Genomic DNA, 25,982 nt, shown 5'->3' on the forward strand with positions numbered 1-25,982 from the left:
CCTCATCTTAAGAACTTTCCACCTTCCTCCTCACTGGCTGCCTTGACAAGTGCTCTTACGGCCCCCCAGGCTTAATTTCCTCCACCTTGCCACACCACCTCTCTTACTATGACTCCTTTGACTTCTTCTACAATCCTGGCTCCCTTGCCCACACACTCAGCACTGACCTTGTGTTAGGAAAGATTTCGTAATTGTAGGGAATTTTCCTTCCATGTGGCAACCCCTAAACTTTTTGCTATTGTTTTTAACCTTGTTCTTGACTTTGCCAGAGAAGTACAGCCTTCTGCCGCACTTCTCTGGGCTTTCGCTCCTTTCTTACGGGGAAACTGACATGCCCTTAAGACAGTCAGTACCGGGGAACGTGGTTTCCCGTAGTTTCTTCTATCGTGTCGCAGCTTTAGTGCAACACGACACAAGAGGGCACTGTAAGCTAAGTTACAGCTCTCTTGGGTCTCTAGCCTTCTACAGGCCCTAGATACTCTTATAGGATGGTATTTGATCGGTGCAAGTCATTCAGGGACTGGAATGGTGGCAGCGATCGTTTTGTTTATTTTGAGCTCCTTTTGGCGTTCTGAGCACGTTTTTGCACTGAACCCAAAATGGTGGCCTGGCTCCCAAAATGGCCAGGCCGCGAGGCTCCTTGGTCCTGTCCACTGTCCGTCTTGCTCCCTTCACCTTCCCCAGGTCCGGCGACCCGGGGCCTTCCTTATTTGGGCATGTACTTTCCCGCGAAACGTGGTTGCTTTCGCGGGCTTCTACATGTCGTTTGTGTGCCTCCAGGGTGTGGGCTGGGATGTCTGGTCCCAATACACATCCTGGGTGCCAGAGAGTCTAGGGTGGTGTGAATGCCTGGGACCACCGTGGTCCGTGATTGGTCCACGTATGGTATGTGTTTTGATGAGCGGATCTCCCATTGGCTCCCCTCCGTTTTGGCGCGAAGGGAACCGTGGATAAGAGGGGGCTGGAAACACCACTACCATGTCGATCTCCTGAGTTCTCACGAACGAAGGAATACAGGAGCCAAGTATCCTGCAACTACGAGGCTGGACCGAGGAATCGCTGGTGACCCGCTGAAGGAATCCTCCTTTGCACTGCTGTCGTCCGGAGAGCCCCTGTCCTCCTTTGATCGAACCAGAAGGCCTGTACTGGTGCTTCGACCTTTGGAATAGCAGGAACAGCTATTCCCGGCATCTTCAACCATCTCCTGCCAAGTAAGCCTTCGGAAGCGTCTCTGGGCCATCCAGTTGACTGACCAGCTTACCAAGGAGTTTGGCTCTGCAACCGCCGCCAGGTTGTGTTGTATTGCGAGTCCTTGTCCCTCTCCCACGCTTCGTACGCTTGGCGTCCCCAGGTCTGAAGGGAGGAGGGTTCATTTGGCTCGAATACACACGGCCGCTCCGTTGTCCTGTGCGGCAACAAAACTGTGCCGGTTTCGTCGATTGGGACGTCTTTTTGCTCGACATGACTACAAAGCGTTCCCTGCTCTTCTGAACCTGCCAGCTGCTGAAACTATCGTGGAGAAGCCTGGGTCTGCTTGCTTCGGGGACCGGTGAGTAGTATATCTAGGATCTGGTCGCCCTCCTGCAGTATCCCATTGCTTTTCCCTGCTGTGTAAAAACAGCACCCTTTTGCCGCGCTCGCGCTCTGCTTCTGCCCGCTGTGGAGGCTGCGCTTGAGCTGCGGAACCTGTTCTTCTTCTGCTGTGCACTAACGTGAACTGCCTGACTTCCTCCAAAGAGCTTCCCCTTGTGTCCGTCGGCACCGGCGTGGCAGGTACTTTGAGCACAAGGCTCCACTCTTCGCAGGGCTCGGACTTCCATCTAGTTAGGTGCCTATGAAGGCGAACTGAGTCGAAAGCATTATCGCACTGCCTGTTTTCCTTCCCTGGCAGGTGGACTACATATTTCGTGCTTTAAACGCTTGCGACTGTGTATTTGTATATATATTGTGTTGATATGGTATGTGTTGGTTTAATATTGTGATATTGTGATTTTCTCGCTACGGTCATTATTTTAAAGGCCTTAAAATAAATGTGTATCTATTTTTGATATAACAACTGTTTGGAGTAGTTTGTCAGCGCTCTTGCTTTGTGTGCTCACTGCGGGCTTTCAGTCACCCTCACCCCTCTTGAGACCTAGTCTTGACCGCCGCGATCGCTACCTTGATTGGTCTGGCTTGTCCAGAGGTTACCCTGTTCCAAGTAATTAGGTTGGCCTTCTGAACTTCTGCGGCACCAGGACAGAGTTCAGAAATCCGTCTTAACAAATTGGTGTACAGCGGTGGGATACGACTGAAGGTATCCAGTGTTGCGCTTGAACTAAGGCATTTCAGGTTATTCCAAACAGTACACGTAGTGAATTGTTATAGTATAACTTTAAAAAGGCCATAGTCCTATCAAACAGTATGGAAACAAGTACGTTGTTAACTTTAAATGCTTCCAAATCAGAAACGCTGAAAAAGATGTGTGCGGAGAGAGGTGTTTCCTCTCAAGGCACGAAATTGGAAATGATCCAAAGAATCGTGGCGTGGCAAGAAGCGCAGCTTGACGCTATTACTTCTGAGGACAGTGCGGAAGGTGGTGGGGCTGCTCTCACTGGTAGAACCGACGGTTCTGCCGCCGCACTGTTCCACCGCGACCACGAGGACAGGGAGGACGAGCTGTCTAATGTTTCCTCTGCCAGTGCTGATGGGGAGGCTATGCTTGAATTCAAGAAGCAAGAGCTGCGGTTTAGGCAGCAGGAGCTTGAATTCAGCATAGCCAAACTAAAAATCAGTGAGCATTCAGAGAAACGTCCCGGGAAAGGTCTTATTAGGTAATGATCTCAGAGCTTTAGGGCTCGTAGGAGACACTGCCGAACGACCCTGCACACGGTCTCAAGCACGGGCAGCATTGGCCAAGTCCAATACGCCGCCCCAGCCGAAGGGGCAACCCAAGGCGAAAGGAGTCTACAAGTCAAGACGGGGGAAAGAGAATATTCCCCCGAGCTCGCCTACCACTGCGGTGGAGGAAGTTGGTCAATCGCCCGAGCCTGACGAGGAGGTGGCGATGCCTGAAGTATTCGACCCCAACGATCATCCTGAACTAAAAGACTTGTTAGTTGAAGGAGGTCCTGATAGGGACGAATTCAGTAAAGGCCAACGTGAGTGCCCATCTCTGGAAGGCCTAAGGAGACAGGCCTGCTCCCAGCTTGAGGGTGAACCTCCTGGGAAGCATAGGATTTATTGGGAAGGTGGACTCCTGTATAGTGAGCCCACAGAGTCTACAGAAGGAGACCATAGGAGGTTGGTGGTTCCCCTTGCTGTTAGGCCCTTCCTCCTGCAGTTGGCGCATGAAGTTCCCCTTGCTGGTCACCTTGGTATGAAGAGGACCAAGCAAAGGTTATCCATGCACTTCTACTGGCCCAAGATGGGGGTGCAAGTAGAAAGTCACTGCAGGAGTTGCGCCTCCTGCCAGTTCTCTGGTAAGGTTGGCGCGACAATCCAAGCTCCGTTGGTACCGCTCCCAGTTGTGGGGGTACCATTTGAAAGGGTAGGGATCGACATCGTCGGTCCCCTTGACCCGCAAACATCCTCGGGCAATAGGTTTATCCTGGTGCTGGTCGACCATGCAACCAGGTATCCTGAGGCCATCCCATTGAAAACTGTAACTGCCAAGTCAGTTGCAAAAGCTTTACTCGGCATATTTACTAGGGTTGGCTTCCCTAAAGAAGTTGTGTCAGATCGTGGCAGCTACTTTATGTCGAAGTATAGGCAGGCTATGTGGAAAGAATGTGGGGTCACCTACAAGTTCTCTTCTGCATACCACCCCCAGACCAATGGTCTGGTGGAACGTTTCAACAGAACGTTAAAGAGCATGATTGGGGCTCTGGAGGAGCCTCAGAGAAGAAAATGGGATCTTCTTTTACCATGCTTGCTGTTTGCCTACCGAGAGGTACCACAGGAGGGTGTTGGCTTCAGCCCCTTCGAACTTCTGTTCGGTCATCCCGTACGGGGACCCTTAGCCATTGTCAAGGAGGGATGGGAGATGCCCACTCCCCCTGTTACTACCAATGTAGTTGACTATGTGCTAGGGCTCAGAAAACGGATGGTACTTCTGATGGGCTTGGCTAGTGATAAGTTGAAGGCAGGGCAAGCGCTGGTGAAACATTGGTACGACCAGAAAGCTTCTCTCATCAACTTTACACCTGGTCAGCAAGTCCTGATCATGAATCCAATAAGGCCTCGCGCTTTACAGGACAAATGGTCAGGCCCTTACACAGTGGTGGAGCCCCTGGGTGAGGTGAACTATTTAGTGGACCTTGGAAGGCCTGGACAGGCTCCAAAAGTGTTCCACGTGAATAGGCTGAAGGCTTTCGTCCCAAGAGTCGAAATCGCAGCACTGCTACTGGCGTCAGACGTTGAGGAAGAGGAGTCTGAACCTCTCCCCGACCTGTTCCAGGGCGGTCCTTCAGATAGCTCCGTTGAGGGTGTCCGAGTGGCCCCTCACCTGACTTCTGATCAGCAGGCGGAGGTGAAAAGTTTGCTTAGGCAGTTTTCCCCCTGTTTTCACAGTCCCCTGGTTTGACACCTTGGTGCAAACATAACATTGACACAGGAGACAGTGTACCTACCAAAAGTAGGGGATACAGGATGTCGGATAAAGTACGGTCTTATATTAAGACCGAGGTCAACAAAATGTTAGACCTTGGGGTGATTGAACCCTCTAGTAGTCCTTGGTCCAGTCCTGTGGTTCTGGTTCCAAAGGCAGGCACTTCTGAATTGAGGTTCTGCGTGGATTACAGGGCTCTGAATGCTGTCACCAAGACAGATGCCCACCCCTTGCCTCGAACAGATGAGCTGGTGGATACTTTGGGTGCCTCCAAGTACCTCAGCACGTTTGACCTCACTGCTGGCTATTGGCAAATAGCTTTAGCAGAACATGCCAGGGAGAAGACAGCATTTTCTACTCCAGACGGCCTTTACCAATTCCGGGTAATGCCGTTCGGGTTGAAGAATGCACCTGCCACTTTCCAGAGGCTTGTGAATCATGTGTTGAATGGGTTGGACGAATTCTGTCTTGCATATCTGGACGATATAGCAGTTTTCAGTGCCACCTGGGAAGACCATGTGAAACACCTCGGGATTGTGCTCCAGGCTCTTCAGAAAGCCCACTTGACCATAAAGGCGAGTAAATGCCAGATTGGACAAGGCTCAGTGGTTTACCTTGGACATGAAGTAGGTGGAGGGAGGATACAGCCTCTACCCAGTAAAGTACAAGCAGTACAAGACTGGCCTACCCCCACTATGCAAACCCAAGTGAGAGCCTTTTTAGGACTCACGGGGTATTACCGCAATTTTGTGGCAGACTATGGTACCATAGCTGCTCCTCTGACTGCCCTCCCAACTCCGAAGAAACCCAAGAAGGTAACTTGGACCGACGAGTGTGAGAAGGCCTTCAATGGCTTGAAAGACTCCTTGTGCCAGGCCCCTGTCCTAAGGGCCCCTGATTATCAAAGACCTTTTATCGTGCAGACGGATGCCTCTGACACTGGGATAGGAGCTGTACTATCACAAGTAGATGAGAAGGGTAAGGAACACCCTATCGGTTTTATTAGTCGCCAGCTTAAGGACAGAGAGCTCAGGTGGTCCACGGTAGAGAAAGAATGTTTCTCTGTAGTGTGGGCCCTAAGGAAGCTGAGGCCCTACCTCTATGGGACCCACTTCACTGTGCAGACTGACCATAAGCCGTTAAAGTGGCTAATGAACATGAAGGGGGAGAATCCAAAGTTGCTTAGGTGGTCCATAAGTCTTCAAGGCTTCGACTTCACTATTGAGCATAGACCAGGTGTCCAACATAGCAATGCTGATGGGTTGTCCAGAATGTTTAACCGACCTGAACAAGAAACTCATCCAGGGGTGGATTAGTTCCCCCTGTCCATAGTCTGGGAGGGGCGAGTGTTAGGAAAGATTTCGTAATTGTAGGGAATTTTCCTTCCATGTGGCAACCCCTAAACTTTTTGCTATTGTTTTTAACCTTGTTTAACCTTCTGGTTCGATCGATTCGTCGATTGGGACGTCTTTTTGCTCGACACGACTACAAAGCGTTCCCTGCTCTTCTGAACCTGCCAGCTGCTGAAACTATCGTGGAGAAGCCTGGGTCTGCTTGCTTCGGGGACCGGTGAGTAGTATATCTAGGATCTGGTCGCCCTCCTGCAGTATCCCATTGCTTTTCCCTGCTGTGTAAAAACAGCACCCTTTTGCCGCGCTCGCGCTCTGCTTCTGCCCGCTGTGGAGGCTGCGCTTGAGCTGCGGAACCTGTTCTTCTTCTGCTGTGCACTAACGTGAACTGCCTGACTTCCTCCAAAGAGCTTCCCCTTGTGTCCGTCGGCACCGGCGTGGCAGGTACTTTGAGCACAAGGCTCCACTCTTCGCAGGGCTCGGACTTCCATCTAGTTAGGTGCCTATGAAGGCGAACTGAGTCGAAAGCATTATCGCACTGCCTGTTTTCCTTCCCTGGCAGGTGGACTACATATTTCGTGCTTTAAACGCTTGCGACTGTGTATTTGTATATATATTGTGTTGATATGGTATGTGTTGGTTTAATATTGTGATATTGTGATTTTCTCGCTACGGTCATTATTTTAAAGGCCTTAAAATAAATGTGTATCTATTTTTGATATAACAACTGTTTGGAGTAGTTTGTCAGCGCTCTTGCTTTGTGTGCTCACTGCGGGCTTTCAGTCACCCTCACCCCTCTTGAGACCTAGTCTTGACCGCCGCGATCGCTACCTTGATTGGTCTGGCTTGTCCAGAGGTTACCCTGTTCCAAGTAATTAGGTTGGCCTTCTGAACTTCTGCGCCACCAGGACAGAGTTCAGAAATCCGTCTTAACACCTTGTCAACCTCTCCCATGCTGGTGCCCTTGTCACCCACTGCTGATGCATCAGTGACTGCCCTGACCTCGGCAGCCCCTCCTCCACTGGCTCCCTAGCCTTCTATTACTGTCCTGGCTCCCTTGCTTGCACTACCTTCGTCTCCTATGCCTAATCTTGCCTCTACCTCTTTTTGTCATGGTTAAGAAGGCTAGACGTGCTGCCTGTATATGTGCACCTGTTCCTGCCCTTAATAAACCACTTCTACACCCACGTACTAAACGATGCTCCAGGTATGTGCTGCCTGCCTTAAAACGGGGTCAGCCGATTAAGAAAGTTCGGCAGTTGTGTTTTCCTAGCAAGTGGAGATTGCCATGAAAACTTGGAACTCAGTTGCAAGGAAGTAGAAGCCGGCGTCCTGGACGTCAACGTTCGGCTCACGTCACTACTCCTTTTTAGTTCCACCCCTTCTGAGCTTTGTTGCTTCTGAATATGCTGAAATGTTCTCGTACCTGAAGTTACAGGTAGCTTGCTTTCTCGTCTTGCTCTTTGGTATATCCAGTGCTTTTCTTGTCTTGTACTTACTTACCCTCTTTGACCTGGATTGCTCTACCGACTTTGCCTGTGCCTCCTCATTGAATTGTACGGAATCATCGGTTTTCAAGACTCGGATTGCCTTCATCCCCCCCTGGTTTGTCTGCTGCCCGTCAAGTTTTCGACTCAGATAACTCCCACGACCTTGCTTCTGTCTTGGTCCTGGATTTTCGGCATTGAACGCGGAACTGTTTTCTAGGGATTGCTTCGCCTAGTGTCTTCACCTCCAGGTGCTTCCTGCAAATTTTAATGCGGTCACAAACTTGGACTAAAGACTTCCTATGGTGTGTGCTTAGGCATCCTCATTCCGTCGGGACAGGTTTTTGGGACTTATTAGGCATCAGCGTTCCTACGGGAATAGTTTGAATTATTTGGAACTTTGTGGTACGAACTTTGTCTCACCTTTTGGTTCATTAAGACTTAAAGAACTCTGGTGGTAAGATATAATCCTCTGTTTCCTCCTGCCTCTTTTCTTACCATATTTCCCACTGAACTATTGTACGTTTCATTTCTGACCCAGTTAACCATTGCTGTGCTAGTGTTGAAATATAGACCCAAATTGAAGTCCTGCATAAATTAGTACAGGTTAGTGGGGATGTTGTTTTTTTTTGTTAACTCTGGAATACGTATTGATATTTTTCACATTAACATTACGTGTTTCCATTGCAGCCACGGTGTCTCAGGGTATTCAGTCTTTCAATTAATTGATCCTTCTGCATGTTTGTTTGTACATTCAGAAGGTTACATTAGTGGGAAGAATTCTTCTTCTTCACGATGGGGTCAAGTTTTGGAAGGAGTATTCTGACACTTTGGCACACACACAACACTTACGGTTGGGACCTCTGTTCCCTGCACCGCCCCCTAAATCTTTCAAAAATGGCAATCTACTCCACGTTGCCAGACTCTCCGCAGTCAAGCACTCCTCTGACATGTGCCACCTCCTTGAACAAACACCTGGACCTTGATGTTCTTGCTCTCACTGAGACTTTGTTTAAAGACAGCTCTGGCACAAGTTTCTTTACACCTCTTCCTGAAAGCTACAAGATCCTCTCTAAGCCCAGGCTCACCACGTCAGGAGGGGGAGCTGCCCTGATATATCCTGAGTGGATCGCTGATTCTACGATTCCCACTCAGGCATACTCGTCTTTCGAATGCCTGGTCTGCAGGCTCTCTCCCCTGTTGTCAGGCAGATCATATGCAGTACCCTTTAGGAACACCACACAGAATTAAGATTACAAGTGTAAGTACAAATTCACCTTTGGTACAAGCCTGTACTACACAGTAAAGTGGTAGCGATGGCTGAGCAGCCAGACTTATCTCAAGAGTAAAGTGAGCAGTATCAGAAGTTACATAAAGGACAGTAATTACTATGGTTCAAACAAACACTGATTCAAGGTTTCTGAGTAAAAGAATATACATTTATTTACACCATCCATTATAAAACAGTTCACTAATATAAAGCAGCAGAACATCAAAATCTTAATGCACTACACCCCACCCAATCAATTCTGGACAAGTTAAGCTCAAAATGAAGTGTGAGCAAAATGGCACTACAGCAATTTAAAAAGGGAGGGAAAGACTAGGTTATTCAAAATCAAGCAGCACCAACAAGTAATAATAAGCAGGGCAATCTAGAAAAGGCTTACTCCAACTAGGATTCAAATCAATAGGCCTGGGCCAATGTTAATGGTTCAGTGTCTTTGCAGAGGATCACACAGGTCAGAGTAGTTCACGGTTAAGTCTTTGCCAAGAGTTCAAAATGAAGTTGGTCGGAAGAGAAGTTATTTAAAAGATTAGAGAAGGACAAGCCCTCAGATTAGCAAAAGATTTAAAAGACTTTCATTGCGGTCGACAGAAGAACGACCGGATTTGAACAGTACCTTAGTAGAAGAAAAATGCTGTAGCTGAGGCAGAAGTTCCTGGCAGGTCCTGCAGGCTCACGATTCCTGAAGCGACTGTCGGACTGACAAGAAAGAGGAAGACTGAAGGGTCCTGCACTGCCCAGGGAAGAAACCAGCAGCAGTGCAAAGCGACAAATAAAAGGTGTGCTCCTTAAAACCCAAACAGGGTCCGGTCTTCCTGGCTATTCGGTTCACTGTAGCGATGCACAGAAAATTCGACCAGGAGAGGGAGGCCTTGCTTGGCATTTGGCAAACTGGTTGGTCCCACCAGCTCAATGGGAGAAGATTCCGTGCAGATCTTCCCTGTCGTCGAAGTTTCAGGCGATTCGGACCCGCAGCAGGGCTTCACCGGGAGGTTCGATAGTTGCAGTAGTCTTCTTCCTTCAGCTTCTCTTTGGTTCTCTCGATCCAGTGGCGACTCTGCCTTCCAAGTCCCAGAGACCTGCTTTTTATGCAGTTTTCCCCCATTCTCACAGCCTGGATGTCAGTCACACAGCAGGGTGGCTGACCTGGCAGGACAGCCACCTAGCCAATCAAACTAGAGTGCGACTTGGGCCTCCAAGAAGACCCTGTGCAGGGGGCCTTAAACCCCTCCCTCACATCCTGTCCACCCAAACACTCAGGCTCCTAAGTGGGGCTTCTGTGCAGAAGCCCGCCAAAGGACGGCGAACAAAGGAACCAAAACACGAGAAAGACCTTTACAAAAAGAAATGGTGAATAAACACAACCAGAACCAAATAAAATTAAAAGGGGTCCAGCGGATTAAAGTTTGAGGCTACCACCATAGCCTCTAACAGTACCAAGACGATTTTCATAGTCTGTGGTAGGAATAAAATGGTAGATACCACTGCCACCAGCCAAATCTTAGAGAAAGGGGAACGAAATAATGTTCCATGAGAAACAGACAAAAAGGGATAACTATAAACCGTTTCCAGTAGTCTATGGAAGATAGTTTGTACTGGGTCTGTAAATTTAAAAAGGCTAGTAAAGTCAATGGCAACTTTACATGTTCTAGGAGACAGTATTCAGTCCCAGAAAATAGAGCTTAACGTAGGAAGTCTAAAAAGACAACCCTGTTTCACTGCACTAAAGGTGCAGTGTGACACACAGTAAAAAGGTGATGCCTATGGAGTAGGTGATACTCCACAGTCTATGAACACAAAAATGTAAAACACACAGCAAAACACATGTAAGAGTGGGAAAAAAGGCTCACACTCTTACCAGGTGAAAAACATAAATCCTGGAAATCCAGCAAAGCTGCTGAGGGACTCTGTAGGTAAGGGAAATTAGTCATTCTGGGGAATTCACCCTAACACCTGTCTCCTCTCTTACTCTAGCCACCTTCTGTGGAATGGGCTGACCTGGCATCCTCTCTCTTGTCTTCTGCCTTCCAACTCCTCCTACTGGGGAATCTCAACATCCATCCTAAAACTCCTGACTCTTCAGGAGCTTTCCGTAATCTATGTGACTCTCTATCTTGCTCCATTCTACCCTCTTGCCCGACACACACTGCTGGCCACAACTCATCTCCACAGACATCCCTCTCTTTGTTCCTCTCACTACTCCACTCTCATGGACAGATCATTCTCTTCTTGACTCTCACCTGAAGCTGCCTTTTCCTTTAACTTTGGCATACCCTGCACTGCCTCCCACCTACAAGGTATTCCAAATCATGAAAAAGTGTCAGTGGCTGCCTTTTCCTCCACCTCTGCCTGTCCACCTACTATTTCGGTGAACTCCCACCCTTACACAACCTTCTCCAACTTTCACCTTTCCATCACAAATATTTGTGACATCCTTGGTGTCATATATGCTGGAGAACAGGCAGGGGCAAGATGGGTTAAAGCCTGGCAGACTAAACACGCCTTGCAGACATCCAACATCCATTTACCACACTCATGCAATCAGGTGTATTTTACAGATAGCCCCAGCCCCCTTTGGGGAATCTGATTGGCTCAGGTACACTTCCTATACACTCAAGATGGCCCCTGGCAGACTTCCTGTGAATCCTGTGAATACAGGCACGTTCTAGCCTTTGGGCATGGTTGGCTGTATAAGCCATGCCCAAAGGCAGACCCGTGCTTCGTGTTGCAACTGTGGCTCCGAGCAACACGCTTACCGCGATCCTCGACTTGTTCATTTCTCGGCTTCATCCCCGCGCTGTTAGCAACATCACTTACCCAAATCTACTTCGAGATCTTAAAGTAGCGTTCATAGTTCTTGCGCACGTCTTCTTTGGTGGATCCCTTCGAGAATCACCTGTGAAGAAAGAAAGAACAGGATTAGAACTGGTAATCACTGTTGTCTACCGCATGCAGAACTCGCCACCTAGCAAGGTCCCTTAGTGACGCGCAGAACAACCAGAACCGCCCCGCATAGGGGAACTAGAAACTTACCTGCAAACACATCCGATCCAGTGAAGTAACTGGAACTAGAACCTACCTGCAAACTGGAGCTAGAACTCACCTGCAAGTAATCCGAAACAGTGAAGCAACTGGAACTAGAATTTACCTGCAATCTGGAACTTGAACATACCTGCAAGTTAATTCAAACCAGTGAAGCACCTGGAACTAGAACTCATCACTGGGTGAAGAAACATGGTGAGTGGCAGAACAGAGACTTAACCGGGACCTAAGGAAGGTCCAAGGGTCTCAGAGATACAGCGCCCCTTCCTAGTTCAGGATGGAGAGCCCACCCAATCTATCTTAAAGGTGAGCCATACTCCTACACTTCGATCAGAGTATACTCATGGGGAGGAAGGAGAAAGGGGGATTGGGGCCCTTATTCAGGCAGACTAAGCAGCTCACATCTCTCTCAACAGATACCTGTGGTAACACTCCACTACTCCTTGGAAAGGGTCCGGAAGGCTTCATCGCTCCCGCAGAGACTCAGGTGAGTGTGACAGAACACAAAGACATTTTCGAAACACTCTGCCTGAGCGAAGGAGACTTCCGAGGTTGACCAGTTGGCGCAATTGTTAGGGGAATTGCGTGCCAAAGTGCATGCGGCTCGTTCGGAGACCAACTCATTGTGACGAGAGTTGATGGTGAGATAAGACTAAGGATTTGGCTAGGCAGTTATTTCAGACTCAGGCAGGTTGGTCCCCTCTTCGGGGTGGGGTTCCTCAAGGGCCGAGCCCAATACCATCATCGGCAACACCCGTACAAGTAGTCATCCCGGGGAATGTATCCTTGCCCCCCCCCAGAGATGTTCACAGGGGATCCCAGGCGGTTTGGAGCTTTTATGATCAGTGTCGTCTACACTTTTTGTGAAAGTCCGGACTTTTTCCTACGGATCAGTCAAAGGTAGCCTTTATGCTCTCGTATTTAGGGGTCATGCAGCGGATTGGTCGGTTCCGTTAGTCAGTAAAGAAGACCCTTTAATATGGGACTAAGCTGGTTTCCAATGAGAGTTGGCGAAACTCTTTGCTCGCCGCAGACAGGGTGAAGCACTTGATGAGGAATTATTGTCCCCCCGGCAGGGTCGCCAGGAATGTATTGCTTATGTTGCCACTTTCAATCGCCTGACTGCTGAATCGAACTGGCCTGATGTAAAGCATATCACGTTGTTTTACCGGGGTTAACGAGGAGAAATCAAATGCATCCTTGCCCAACTAGTTAATCCTCCGGATGACTGTGCTGAGTATATAGACTTGGCTATGCAACTAGACCACCGCCTACAGAACCGTAAGGCAGATCGGGCCCGTACGGAAAGTCAGACAATTTACGTGCGGCCTAAAGTAAACTCGACCCAGCAACACACAGAATCACATTCCGAACCCATGCAACTGGGGGTTCTTCACGGACCTCCTACTAAGGCTGAACGTGAATGAAGACGCCAGGAACAACTATGTTTGTATTGTGGCCAATCAGGTCACTTTCTTCGAAACTGTCCCGCAAAGCCTCCACGAAAGACAGTAGGTGCTATGGACAGTACCAAAGGAAAAGATGATGAGGCGGGAAATGCTGATGCCCGGCAGACTTAGAGGTCGGTTTGTCAAGCACAAGAAAGATCCATCTGACCTCCCATTTTACAATTCCATTGGTCTTGGCATCCCAACAACAACCAAACAAGATGCATGCACTCGGAGCGTTTATTGACAGTGGCACTATCAGGAATAACATGGACCTAGAGACTGCAGGCAGAATAGGGTTCCCATTTGCACGAAGAGGAACACTGAGAATGTGACAGCAGTGGACGGAACTCAATTGCTTTCAGGCCCAGTAACTAAATGCACCGCGTATATCACATTAATTTGCCAAGACGGTCTTAGGGAAAGCATCTCATTTGGTCCTATAGCTGCTCCCCAGTTCCACTTGATACTCAGCATACCCTGGTTGGAACTGTACAATTCACTTATAGATTGGCGTGCCAGAACTTTAACCTTCTCCAGGGAATGTAACCACTGTTATCATCAGGACCGGGAAGTGAGACGCCCACTGCCAGCATCCTTTAAGGAAATATCAGGCTTAGGTATGATTGGAACGTTACCTACGGAGTATCAAGAATTCCAGGATGTTTTCCCCAAGGAGCAAGCCAACACCCTATCCCTTCACACAGTGTTTATGATTGCCAAATTGATCTGATACCTGGGGCACAGATACCTTGTAGCCGGATTTACTCCTTGACTGAAAAGGAAAACACTCATCTAAGGACCTATTTAGACCAATATCTGGCAAACGGTTTCATCAGGCCCTCTAAGTCCTCCGCAGCCTCGCTGCTTTTCTTCGTTCACAAGAAAGAGGGCGATCTACGCACATGCATCGACTATAGGGCTTTGAACCAAGTAACGATAAAGAACAGGTACGCATCACCATTTATCCCGGTACTACTCAACCAGGTGCAACAAGCCCAGATTTTCACGAAATTAGATCTTCGCAGCGCCTACCATTTAGTACGCATCAAAGAGGGTGATGAATGGAAGACCGCCTTCCGGAACAGATACGGTCTATTTGAATACCAAGTGATGCCCTTTGAGCTTTGCAACGTTCCAGCAGAATTCCAACACTTCATGAATGATGTTCTCAGAGAACTGCTGGACTTTTGTGCAGTCGTATACATCAACGACATCCTTATATATTCTACCAACGTGCAAGAACACGTGACGCACGTAAGAGCTGTGCTTCAAAAGTTAAGGGAAAACCATCTCTACGCCAAACTCGAGAAATGTTCATTTCATATCACCGAAGTAGAGTTCCTTGCTTTTGTATTATCACCAGGTGGAATTAAAATGGACAACCGAAAAGAGGAGGCAATCGTCACGTGGCCGTCACCAACATCAGTAAAGTGCAAAGCTTTCTCGGTTTTGTGAATTTTTACCGACGATTTATACCTGAATTTTCACATCTTGTTCATCCAATCACCTCCATGCTACGCAAAAAATGAAAATTTGAGTGGACACTAGAAACAGAAGAAGCTTTCCGGGCCTTGAAGGACAAGTTTATCTCGGCACTGGTGCTTCAACACCCACAACCAGACCTTCCCCACATCGTGGAAACAAACGCCTCCAGTGTGGCTATGAGGGCTGTCCTATCTCAACAAAGTTCAAAAACGGGGTGCTTACATCCCATGGCTTTCTGGTCCAATAAATTTACTCCAGCAGAACTTAATTACGAAGTTACTGACAAAGAACTACTGGCCATTAAAGACACCCTGTCTGAATGGAGACACTACTTACTTGGGGCCAAGAACACCATGACCATCATAACGGATCATCGAAACCTACAGTATTTACACTCTGCAAAAGCACAGTCATTCCGGCAGCTCCGATGGGCCCTATTCCTGTCCGGTTACGACTTTGTGATTACATATCGACCCGGAGTTAAGAACGGCAAGGCTGATGCCCTCTCTCGCATAGGCAAGGGTGAAGACGCTTACATCACCCCCGATCCGGTGGATATCATTCCCAGTCATAAAATTCTGGGGCTTTGTGGGGGATCTCCCACGTTGTTAGAACTCCTCCAACAAACTGTTAGAGATACCTTCCCAGAAGACAAAAAGAAGGCCTGGGACAAAAGAGGACAACAGTTCACTATAGGCAATGGTTTACCTTACTACCAAGTTCATATTTTCCTCCCATCTTGTACTCTAGAGATGAAATTATAACCAACTACCATAACTCACCTCTGGAAGCCCATCCAGGGATTAAAAAGACCCTTGAGAAGGTCAAGAAACATTACTGGTGGCTGACATGGCGGGAAGATGTGACCAAGTTCGTAAAATCTTGTGAGATCTGCGCTCAATACAAAACATCCAGACAGAAACAAGCTGGTCTGTTACAAGCCATGGCAATACCACCGGCACCTTGGCATACCATCTCAATGGACTTCATTACGGATCTACCTTCGAGCTCTGGATATAATACTATACTAGTAGTTGTCGATCTCTTCTCCAAGATGGCCCATTTGCTAGAATTAAAAGGAATCCCTTCAGCATCAACCTTAGCACAGGTTTTCCTTGAGAACGTTATAAGGGCACATGGATTCCCCTCTGTGATTATTTCGGATAGGGGAAGTCAATTTGTGTCTTCCTTCTGGAAAAAATGCTGCGCTCTGGCTGGGATCGAAATCCGATTGTCAACCAGTCACCATCCCCAAACCGATGGCCAGACTGAACGCAATAACCAGACCCTCGAACAGTATCTTCACTGCCTCTTACATCAGACCAATCAAGCTTGGACCGAACTCCTATGGATGGCTGAATATGCCTATAACAACTCAATCCATGCTTCGACACAGCAGGCTCCCTTTTATACTTTGTATGGCCAAAATCCACGAACCTCAGTGTACGACCCACCGGAAACGATTGAAATGCCTGCGGTAAAAAAGTTACATGAGCGAATAACTCAAGCAGCACAAGAAGCAACCAGACTTTTGCTGGCAGGCAAGACTACACAGAAAATATATGCAGACCAACATCGGAGGAAAGCTCCAGATTACCAAGCAGGGGATTCTGAGTGGTTGGCGACTAAATATATGGCCTTGCAAAAGTAATCAATCCCGGATCCATGAAACTAACCCTAACATCTAATATGCAAATACACCCAGTATTTCACGTCTCGTTATTAAAACCTTTACATCCTGGCACTCAAGTGCAAGTTCCCCAGACACCAATGGTGGTTGCAGAAAAAGAACCCGAATGCAAGGTAAAACATATCCTGGATTAAGATCGTCAAGAAGACCCTATACTATTTGATAGATTGGAAGGGGTATGGACCCCACGATATGTCATGGGAACCCAGGGAGAACATTCACGCCCCTCGTTTACTCTGCAAATTCCACAGGGACAATCCCACCAAACCCAGGTCAGGAGGTACACTGTTAGGGGGGCCTTGAGGGGGAAGACTGTCATGTATGCTGAAGAACAGGCAGGGGCAAGATGGGTTAAAGCCTGGCAGACTAAACACGCCTTGCAGACATCCAACATCCATTTACCACTTACACTCAGGTGCATTTTACAGTTAGCCCCGGCCCCCATTGTGGAATCTGATTGGCTCAGGCACACTTCCTATACACTCAAGATAGCCCCTGGCAGACTTCCTGTGACTCCTGTGAATGCAGGGCACGTTCTAGCCTTTGGACATGGTTGGCTATATAAGCCACACCCAAAGGCAGACCTGTGCTTCGTGTTGCAACTGTGGCTCCGAGCAACACGCTTACCACGATCCTCGACTTGTTCCTCCCTCGCCTTCAACCACTCGCTGTTAGCAACATCACTTACCCAAATCTTCTTGGAGATCTTAAAGTAGCATTCAGAGTTCTTGCGCACGTCTTCTTTGGCGGATCCCTTCGAGAATCACCTGTGAAGAAAGAAAGAACAGGATTTGAACTGGTAATCACTGTTGTCTACCACGTGCCGAACTCGCCTCATAGCAAGGTCCCTTAGTGACGCGCAGAACAACCAGAACCACCCCGCAACCGGGAATTAGAAACTTACCTGCAAACATATCCGATCCGGTGAAGTAACTGGAACTAGAACCTACCTGCAACTGGAGCTAGAACTCACCTGCAAGTAATCCGAACCAGTGAAGCAACTGGAACTAGAACTTACCTGCAATGTGGAACTTGAACATACCTGCAAGTTAATTTTAACCAGTGAAGCAACTGAAACTAGAACTCATCACTGGGTGAAGAAACACAGTGAGTGGCAGAACAGAGACTTAACCAGAACCTAAGGAAGTTCCAAGGGTCTCAGATATGCAGCGCCGCTCCCTAACTCAGGATGGAGAGCTTACCCAATCTGTCTGAAAGGTGAGCCATACTCCTATACTTGCATCAGCGTACACACACGGGGAGGAGGGAGAAAAGGGGATTGGGGCCATATTAAGGTAAACTAAGCAGCTCACATCTCTCTCAACAGATACCTGTAGTACCACTCCACTACTCCTGGGAAGGGTCCGGAAGGCTTCATCGCTCCCGCAGAGACCCATGTGAGTGTGACACTTGGCTCTATCATGAGGGTCTGACTGAAGCCTCCTAGAAAGTGCAACTCTTGGTACGACTCTCATCTAGCTGACCTTAAACTCATGTGCAGGGCAGCGGAGAGGGAATGGGGATCTTGAGATGCACCCTCTGATAAGCTGGTCTGTCACCTTCTGCAAAGGCAATATAGACTCTGCATTCGGCACAAGAAAAGAGTCCATATTCAAGGCTGCATCTATGTTGTCTCCAACAATACGGCCAAACCTTTCAAAGTCTGCAGGAGCTGGCCAAACCTACTGCAGCCTCATCCTCTATTATACCCAGCCAGGTCCTTTTCAGAGCCCTGGCTGCACACTTCACCACCGAAACACAGGACATCCTTTCCTCTCTCTCCACCGCACCCACTAGTACACTATCATCTTCTGGGCCCCCCTTGGTACCCCCACCACCTTCCCCTCTCTCCTCCTTCTCTCCTGTCATACCGGAGGAGGTTTCTGGACAAGTCCGGTCTATGAAAGCCTCCTCCAAACAGGTAGACCCTTGCCCCTCTAAAACCATCAATGACAACATTGACTCCCTAGCACCAGCCTTAGCAGACCTATGCTGCAACCTCTCCTTTGCCACTGGAGTATCCCACACTTCCCTCAAGCACTCTCTTGTGCACCCTCTGCTCAAAAAACCCTCTGCTGACATGTCCATTTTGGCTAACTATTGCCCGATCTCCATCACCCCTTTCCTGGCAAACTCCTGGAGAAGCTGGATATCTCTTACTTACCCTCCACAGTGAATCTGTTTTTGTCTACATGGCCATCAGTCTGGCTTTAGAGCATCCAGAGGCATAGAAACTGCTCTTCTGAACACCCATGAAGACCTGCTCTCAAACCTTGACTCCATCGCTCCCTCTATCCTCACTCTCCTTGACCTCTCCTCTGCCTTTGATACAGTAAACCACAACATCCTGAACTCCTGTCTCCCTGATACCCTGGGCGTCTCAGATTAGGCCCTGGCTTGCCTTGTGTCTGTTCTCTCCGACCGTCCCTCCCAGGTGGAACTTGGGTCCTTTCTCTTCGCTATTACACTCTCTCCTTGTGGTGTTCCCCTGGGATCTAATATATACCCCTTGTTCTTCAATGTCTACATGGCCCCTTTGGCCCACAAAATCTCTGCTTTCATCTCCAGCTTTCAGTGGTATGCGGATGACACACAGCTCTCTTTCCAGCTACCCTCGGCCACTTCCTCCTCCTTGTTCATTCCAGACTGCCTGTCGGCAATTCAGTCCTGGTGTACTGCTAATAACCTCTGCCTTAATGCCAGCAAGACTTTGATCATCCTCATTGGGACCCCCGCACCCACTTTCCCACTCTCACTCTAGTCGGCCTCCCGTATTCCTGTGCCCCTACCCACCAGTGCGACAGAAAACCTAGGGGCCATCTTCGACTCTATTATCTCCTTCTCTTGTCACATCCTGAACATGACCAAAAAGTCCCACTACCAGCTGTACCTTCTCAGATGTATTCTGCCTTTTATCATCTTCCCCCAGAGGTTCACTGTCTCCAGAGCCCTGGTTCACTCCAGACTTTACTACTGTAACAGTCTCTTTCTCAACCTTCCTACTTCTACTCTCCGACCACTTCAACTTATACAGAACAGAATCGCAAGATTTATTCTTGGCCTCAAGCCCAAGGACTGCATCTCTCCAGCGCTGAAATGTCTCCACCGGCTCCCCGTTGCTGCAAGGATCAAGTTCCAGACCCTCTGCATAGTCCACAAGGCTTTCTGGGGCTTGTGTCCTTACAACCTACAATACTCTCTTCCCAAATACTCTCATTCTAGAGCCCTTCGCTCAGCCTACTCCAACTCTCTGCGCGTGACCCGTTTCTGTAAACAGAGATTTGAGGGTAGATCCTATCCTCTGCAGGTGCTTCCCTCTGGAAGAGCTTCCCTACCTCTCTTCTTCTTGAGCCGGCCCTCCTCAACTTCCAGAAAATCCTAAAGACTTTCCTCTTCTCTTCCTCTTTCTCCCTCCCTCTCCCCTGCTATCCCCCTTCGTTCCGCTTCTTTCCCTCCCTCCTTCTCATCCCCCCTGCTCAGTTAGCTATTTGCCCGAAGCACCTCCAGAACCTCACAGGCCCCAGGCTCCCCCGCCAGTCCTGCACTTGCCTCCAGTCCTCTGCACTGTGCCTGGCTCTACAGCAATATGCCCCATGATAGGGACAATCAATCTGCACTTAACACCGCCCATGCCGAACTGGGTGCTCTTGTCCCCTTCGCACTTACTGTTCTGCGCACTTACTCAACCTTTAATGCTCTAGGCCCATCTAGTATAGTATGTTTGTCCAATCCTTCCTCTTGCCCCCACCCCCCTAGTTCTAGTCGTGCTTGAAATACTAATGCATAGGTGCATTGGACGACCAACCACCAAGTAATCTGAATTGTTCACCAGACCAGTACTGATATGATATGATATGATATGATATGGCATTTGTAACGCGCCTATACACAAGTGTTTCAAGGCGCGACGAGGAAGGTTTTGAGGTGCTTCCGGAACCGGAGATGGTTCTCCTCAAGTTTCAGGGAGGCAGGAAGGCTGTTCCAGAGGGAGGCCCCTGCCGCGGAGAGAGATCTCCCCCAGCTCGTTGCTTCGAGAAGCGGCTGACCCTGAGGGAGTTGGAGACAGATGAGCGTAGGGCTCTGGAAGGAAGATATTTAGGAAGAGAGAGTTGAAGGTATTTAGGCCCCAGGCCCCAGAAGGCCTTGTGGACAATGCAGAGGGTTTTGAACTTAATCCTCGCAGCCACTGGGAGCCAGTGTAGAGATTTCAGTCCTGGAGAGATACGGTCCCTGGGCTTGAGGCCAAGGACAAGTCTCGCAGTTCTGTTCTGGATGAGTTGCAGAGGGCGGAGAGTGGAGGCAGGCAGATTAAGATAGAGGCTGTTACAGTAGTCCAGCTTCGAGAGAACCAGGGCTCGGGAGACAGTGAGCTTCTGGGGGAAGGAGAGGAAGGGAAGAATACCTCTGAGGAGGTGCAGCTGGTAATGTGACTTCTTAGAGACGTCAGATATATGAGGAGAGAAGGAGAGTGTGGAGTCGAAGATGACCCCGAGGTTTTTTGCCTTGCAGGTAAGAGCAGGAAGAGGGCCAAGAGAGGCCGGCCAGAGAGCTGCAGGGAAGGAGGGAGTGGGTGTGCCGATGAGTAGGATCTCAGTCTTACTAGCATTAAGGCAGAGGTCATTGGCAGCACACCATTCCTGGATAGCAGACAGACAGTCAGAGATGAGGGAGGGAGAGGAGGAGGCCGAGGGTAGCCTGAAAATGAGCTGGGTATCGTCCGCATAGCACTGAAAGTTGGGGCAGAGGGCGGCGATGCGGTGGGCAAGGAGTGCCAGATACTGGTCGAACAGCCAGGGGGAGAGATTAGATCCCTGGGGAACGCCACAGGTGGACAAAAAGATGTCAGAGAGGAAGGTCCCAAGTTGGACCTGGGAGGGTCGATTGGAAAGGAAAGAAGTCAGCCACGCCAGAGCCTGACCAGTGATACCCAGGTTATCACGGAGACAGTTGAGCAGGATGGCATGGTTGACAGTGTCAAAGGCAGAAGAGAGATCGAGCAGAATGAGAACACACGGAGTGTTGGAGTCGAGGTTCAAGAGCAGGTCCTCACGGATGTTCAGGAGAGCAGTTTCCGTGCTTCTGGCCGCTCTGAAGCCAGATTGATGGTCATGGAGACTATCAACAGCTTCAGCATGGAGGTTAAGCTGGGAGATGGCCAGTTTCTCCAGGAGCTTGCCCAGGAAGGGAGTGATGGAGATTGGGCGATAGTTAGCCGGACAGGAGGGGTCGGCAGAGGGTTTCTTAAGGAGAGGGTGCACAAGGGAGTGCTTGAGGGGGATGGGAAGACTCCAGAGGCGAAAGAGTGGTTGCAAAAGTCAGCCAGGGCAGGAGCCAGGGAGTCGATGTGGTCCTTGATAGTTTTGGAGGAACAGGGGTGAATCTGTTTAGACGAGACTTTCATAGATCGGACTTGTCTGGAAACCTCGTCAGCAGAAAAAAGGGGAAAGGCAGAGAAGGAGGGAGGAGGGGTGGCTGCAGAAGGGCCAGGGGAAGAGCAGGGAAGAGAAGGGGGGAGGTGATAGGAGGAGAGTGAGGGCAGGATGTCCTGCGTTTTAGAGATGAAGTGGGAGGCCAGTGCAGTTCAGAGGGCCTGGGAGGGGACAGGAGAGGTAGAGACTGCAGCAGGGTTGGCAAGCTCCTTGCAGATTTTAAAGAGTTCAGCCAAGTTGTTAGATGCCGCAGAGATGCGGGCTTGGATAAGGGCTCTCTTCTTGGTGAGAACAGAGAGACGGTATTGCCTTTGGAGCAGGCCAGTTTGTCAGAGGATGAACATGAAGCACGCCATTTCCTCTCTGCCACCCTGCACTTGCGTTTTAGGGTGACGAGATCCGAATCATACCAGGAGTTACATTTGGCTTTGGGCTTCAGGCGGATTTTCATGACAGGGGCAAGGATATCAAGATTATCAGATATAGCAGAGTGGAGCAAGGAGAGGGCTGTGTCAGGGTGGGAGTCAGCCGAAGGGGGAGGGGGGCGAGAAGGTGGCAGCGAAAGCCGCAACTGACACGCGCTTCATGGGTCGGATGACCGAGAAGGTACTGCAGTTCATGATCTGATTGTTTCTTCTCCCCCACTTTTATATTTTCTCCTCTCACCTTTTGTCAAACACTTCACTAGTAGATATGCCTCTTGCCTAGTATGCCAGTTATTGTTGTTAGATCATGTGGAATCTCAAGGCCTAAGAATGTTGACCGTATTCCCTTGTTCCCTTCCTGTCTTGAAGCACTTTGAAGCAATTCACTTGTCTATAAGCGTTATACAAATAAACAATTACAATTACAGTCTTATTCACCACACACGTCAGAAATACAGCAGCCACCCAATCAGTGATGTCTGCTTCATTTATTTATTCATTTTATTTATTTATTTTGTCATTTATAAAGCGCTCTAAACCCTTAGGCATCAAGGCACTGTTTACATAAAAAATACAACATGCAGGCAAGGTAGTACATCTGTATTTCATTATTGCATGTTAGGTTGTCAGCAAAATAGGTAAGGACAAGCTAACGGTAAGCTCTAGTTTCACGATCTTCACAAAATTGTCACGTTTTTAGGTGCTTATGGAATGCCCAGTAGGAGATTTCAGCTCTTAGTGATGATGGCATCGCATTCCAGTTCTTAGCCGCAATCACAGTGAAGTTGAGCCCTTCCGATCTTTGATGTTTAAATCTTGGAGTGGTGAGGTGCCGCGTGTAGGTAGAGAGGGTAGGTCTGGTGGATTGAGTTTTGGACAGAATTCGAGACAAATAGTTTGGGGCACTGTTAGCAATGCACTTGTGAGTGATAGCAAGAGTTTTAAATAAAGTGCGATCATGGATAGGCAGCCAGTGTACTTCTCTTCTCACCACAGATATTTGATATATTTTAGAAATTTTCAGGGCTGTTCTAAGGGCATTGTTTTGAATAATTTTTAACTTATTGATGTTCCGAGTACAGGTGCCAGCAAATAGGGAATTGCAATAGTCTACTCTGGATCCTATTAGTGCTCTTGCTAATGTGATGCAGCTGTCAGAAGATAGGAAAGGTCTACAAGCAGTCATTAGATAAGTAGTATAGGCTGCAGAATGGGCAATTATATTTACTTATAAGAGAGAGGGGCGAGAGTGCACAGCTTACTTTCTTGATAGTGTATTTCGTTTCCAATGGAATGTTATTTTGTAAATAAATATGTTAATGGGGTGCAGCCCACTATCATGTGCCACCGTGTTGGGCACAGAAAATGAACATGGAGAAAAAGAGACCGAGGCAAAAGTGCCTTCGGTGTGGGCCGCACACCCTTGATTCCCACTAAGGGTTAATCGATTTCTTTTGTGATCGTTATTCAGTTAATAAAATCCAACTTCAATCGTAATTCACAGATATGTATAATTTTTCAATTGCTGTGTTTATAAAGCTCATAAAAAATTGTGCTTAATTGGTTAAACTTCACCAAAAAAGCTAATTATCTCAGTTGAGGCAAAACAGAAAACCCATCTGGCTAATGCATTTCGGATTGTATCCTTCGTCAGAGCCAGGTTAGTACTTATCTTCCTTCAGAGGGCTGAGCCAAGATTATGGAACTTTAGGGAACTCTGATCCGGATTTCTGCAATTATCTGTAAACTGGTCTCCTCATCTGGATCCAAATTGGAAATGACAATGGATTTGTAGGTTCCATCGAGTTTCTTCAACTGAAGTTGCGATCCGACCGCAAGCAACTCAGTCTTGTTGCCGTAATGGCATAGAAAGTGATGTGCCATCCAGGCCTGGATGGTATGATAGACCTCACCTAAAGTGTTTGTGTCAATGGAGTTGTTTCCTGTAATGGGTAGGAGGATCTGGGTATCATCCCTATAATTAGTATAGGAGATTCCTTGAGTGAAAAGAAGGTTGAAAAGTGGCTTCATGAAGCCATCCAAAAGAGTGGATGAGACACAGGAGCCCTCTGGGACACCACAGGTGACGGGGATTGGCTGGCTGCGGCTGAAGGTGAGAATACTCGCATAGTTCTATTAGAGAGGAAATATATTATCAAAGTGGTTGCCGAAACAGAGAAGTGAGCTGCTGAGAAGAGGTGTTCAAAGAGAATTTGGTGATCAACCAAATCGAAGCATGCTGAAAGGTTGAGCAAAAGAAGGAGAGCCATCTTTGAATGCATCCATTTGATTCTTTAAGTCCAGAAGTACTGGTTTTGTGCCATGACCTGGCCAGAATCCTGATTGGTGTAAATCCAGGAGGTTATTGTTTTCCAAGTGTGCCTGAATCTGAAGGTATGCTGCTCTGTCTAGAATTTTGAGGAGGAAGGGGACGGTTGTGATGGGGCGATAGTTGGTAGGAATCTTCAGGTCTAGCGTGGGTTTCTTGAGTAAAGGTAGGACCCATGCATCTTTTAAACTAGCTGGAACTGAGCTGATGGAGAATGTGGCATTGACAAGAGAGGTAATGAAAGGTGCAAGTACTTTTGCACAGTCTTTAATTAATGAGGCCAGGCATATGTCCCCTTGGCATCTAGAAGGTTTGAGGCCTTAGATAATATTTGTTACCTCCAAATCTGAGACAGGTTTGCAGACGAAAGGGGGATTGTTATGTTGGAGGGATATGGATTTAGCCTAGAAGAGGCATCTGTTGTAGTCAGATTGTTTGTCTATGTCAGGATCTTCTTTTGAAGCAAGGCTATTTTGTCATAAAAGCCGTTTGTATGTTTGTGCATCAAAAGGATGTCTTTCGAACAATTATTAGGCGGGGCGCTGGAGATTCCAATTCCCGTAATATGCTGAAGAGCTCTCTGATTGATGATTTGGCTTTGACAATTTGGGCATTGTACGTGGAGCTTTTTGCATCAATTATTACCAGTTTGTAGTCTTTTGCTTTCGCACTAAAGTGTGTTTTGTTAGCAAATGTAGGATCATTCCTCCAAGCAGTTTCGATTGCACGTTTATTTGTGCAAAGTATTTTAAGGGGTGGAGTGAACCAGGAATGAATATGGCTCTGTGTTTGAGCTGTACGTGTCCCCAGGGGGGCTGTGGTGTCTAGGGCCCTTAGTAGGGATAGATTATAGGTCTCAACCAGCAAGGTTGCATTGCTCGAGGTGATTTGAGGGTCAGTGAGGGGATTTAAGAAAGGCAAGATACATGCTGGGATGGTAATCTGAGAATTTCTAGCGAGCCTGGCAGATAAAGGAGTTGGTGTTGCATGTGGTTGATTCTCAACAGAGATGCCGAAGGAAATTATGCTGTCATCTGACCAGGAGCAACTCACGTTAGAGACAATCGTAATGTTGCAATTACGTTCAGCTAGCCAATCTAGAATTCAGCCTTTATTATGGGTAGAACCCAGGATGCATTGAGTGAAGCCGAGGGCCTCGATGGCATTTGCTAAAGCCAGGGCATTGGAGTCAGTACTGTTATTGTAGCGTAAGTTGGCGTTACCCAGAAGGATGATTCTAGAGGAAGGCTTAGTTTCAGTTGAAAGGAGTTTGGTAATGTCGTCTCCAAAGGACAGCACCGGGCCAGGTGGTCAATAGATAAGATGAAAGGTTACAGTGGCTGTGTGAGAATGCAATTGTTTTACAATCAGTAGTTTACCTGATTGGATGGACACGTTATTGGCTTCTCTAATGCCTAGTGA

The sequence above is a fragment of the Ambystoma mexicanum genome, chromosome 12, assembly GCF_040938575.1.
Source record: "Ambystoma mexicanum isolate Mex_15411 chromosome 12, UKY_AmexF1_1, whole genome shotgun sequence".
Taxonomy (NCBI): Eukaryota; Metazoa; Chordata; class Amphibia; order Caudata; family Ambystomatidae; genus Ambystoma; species Ambystoma mexicanum.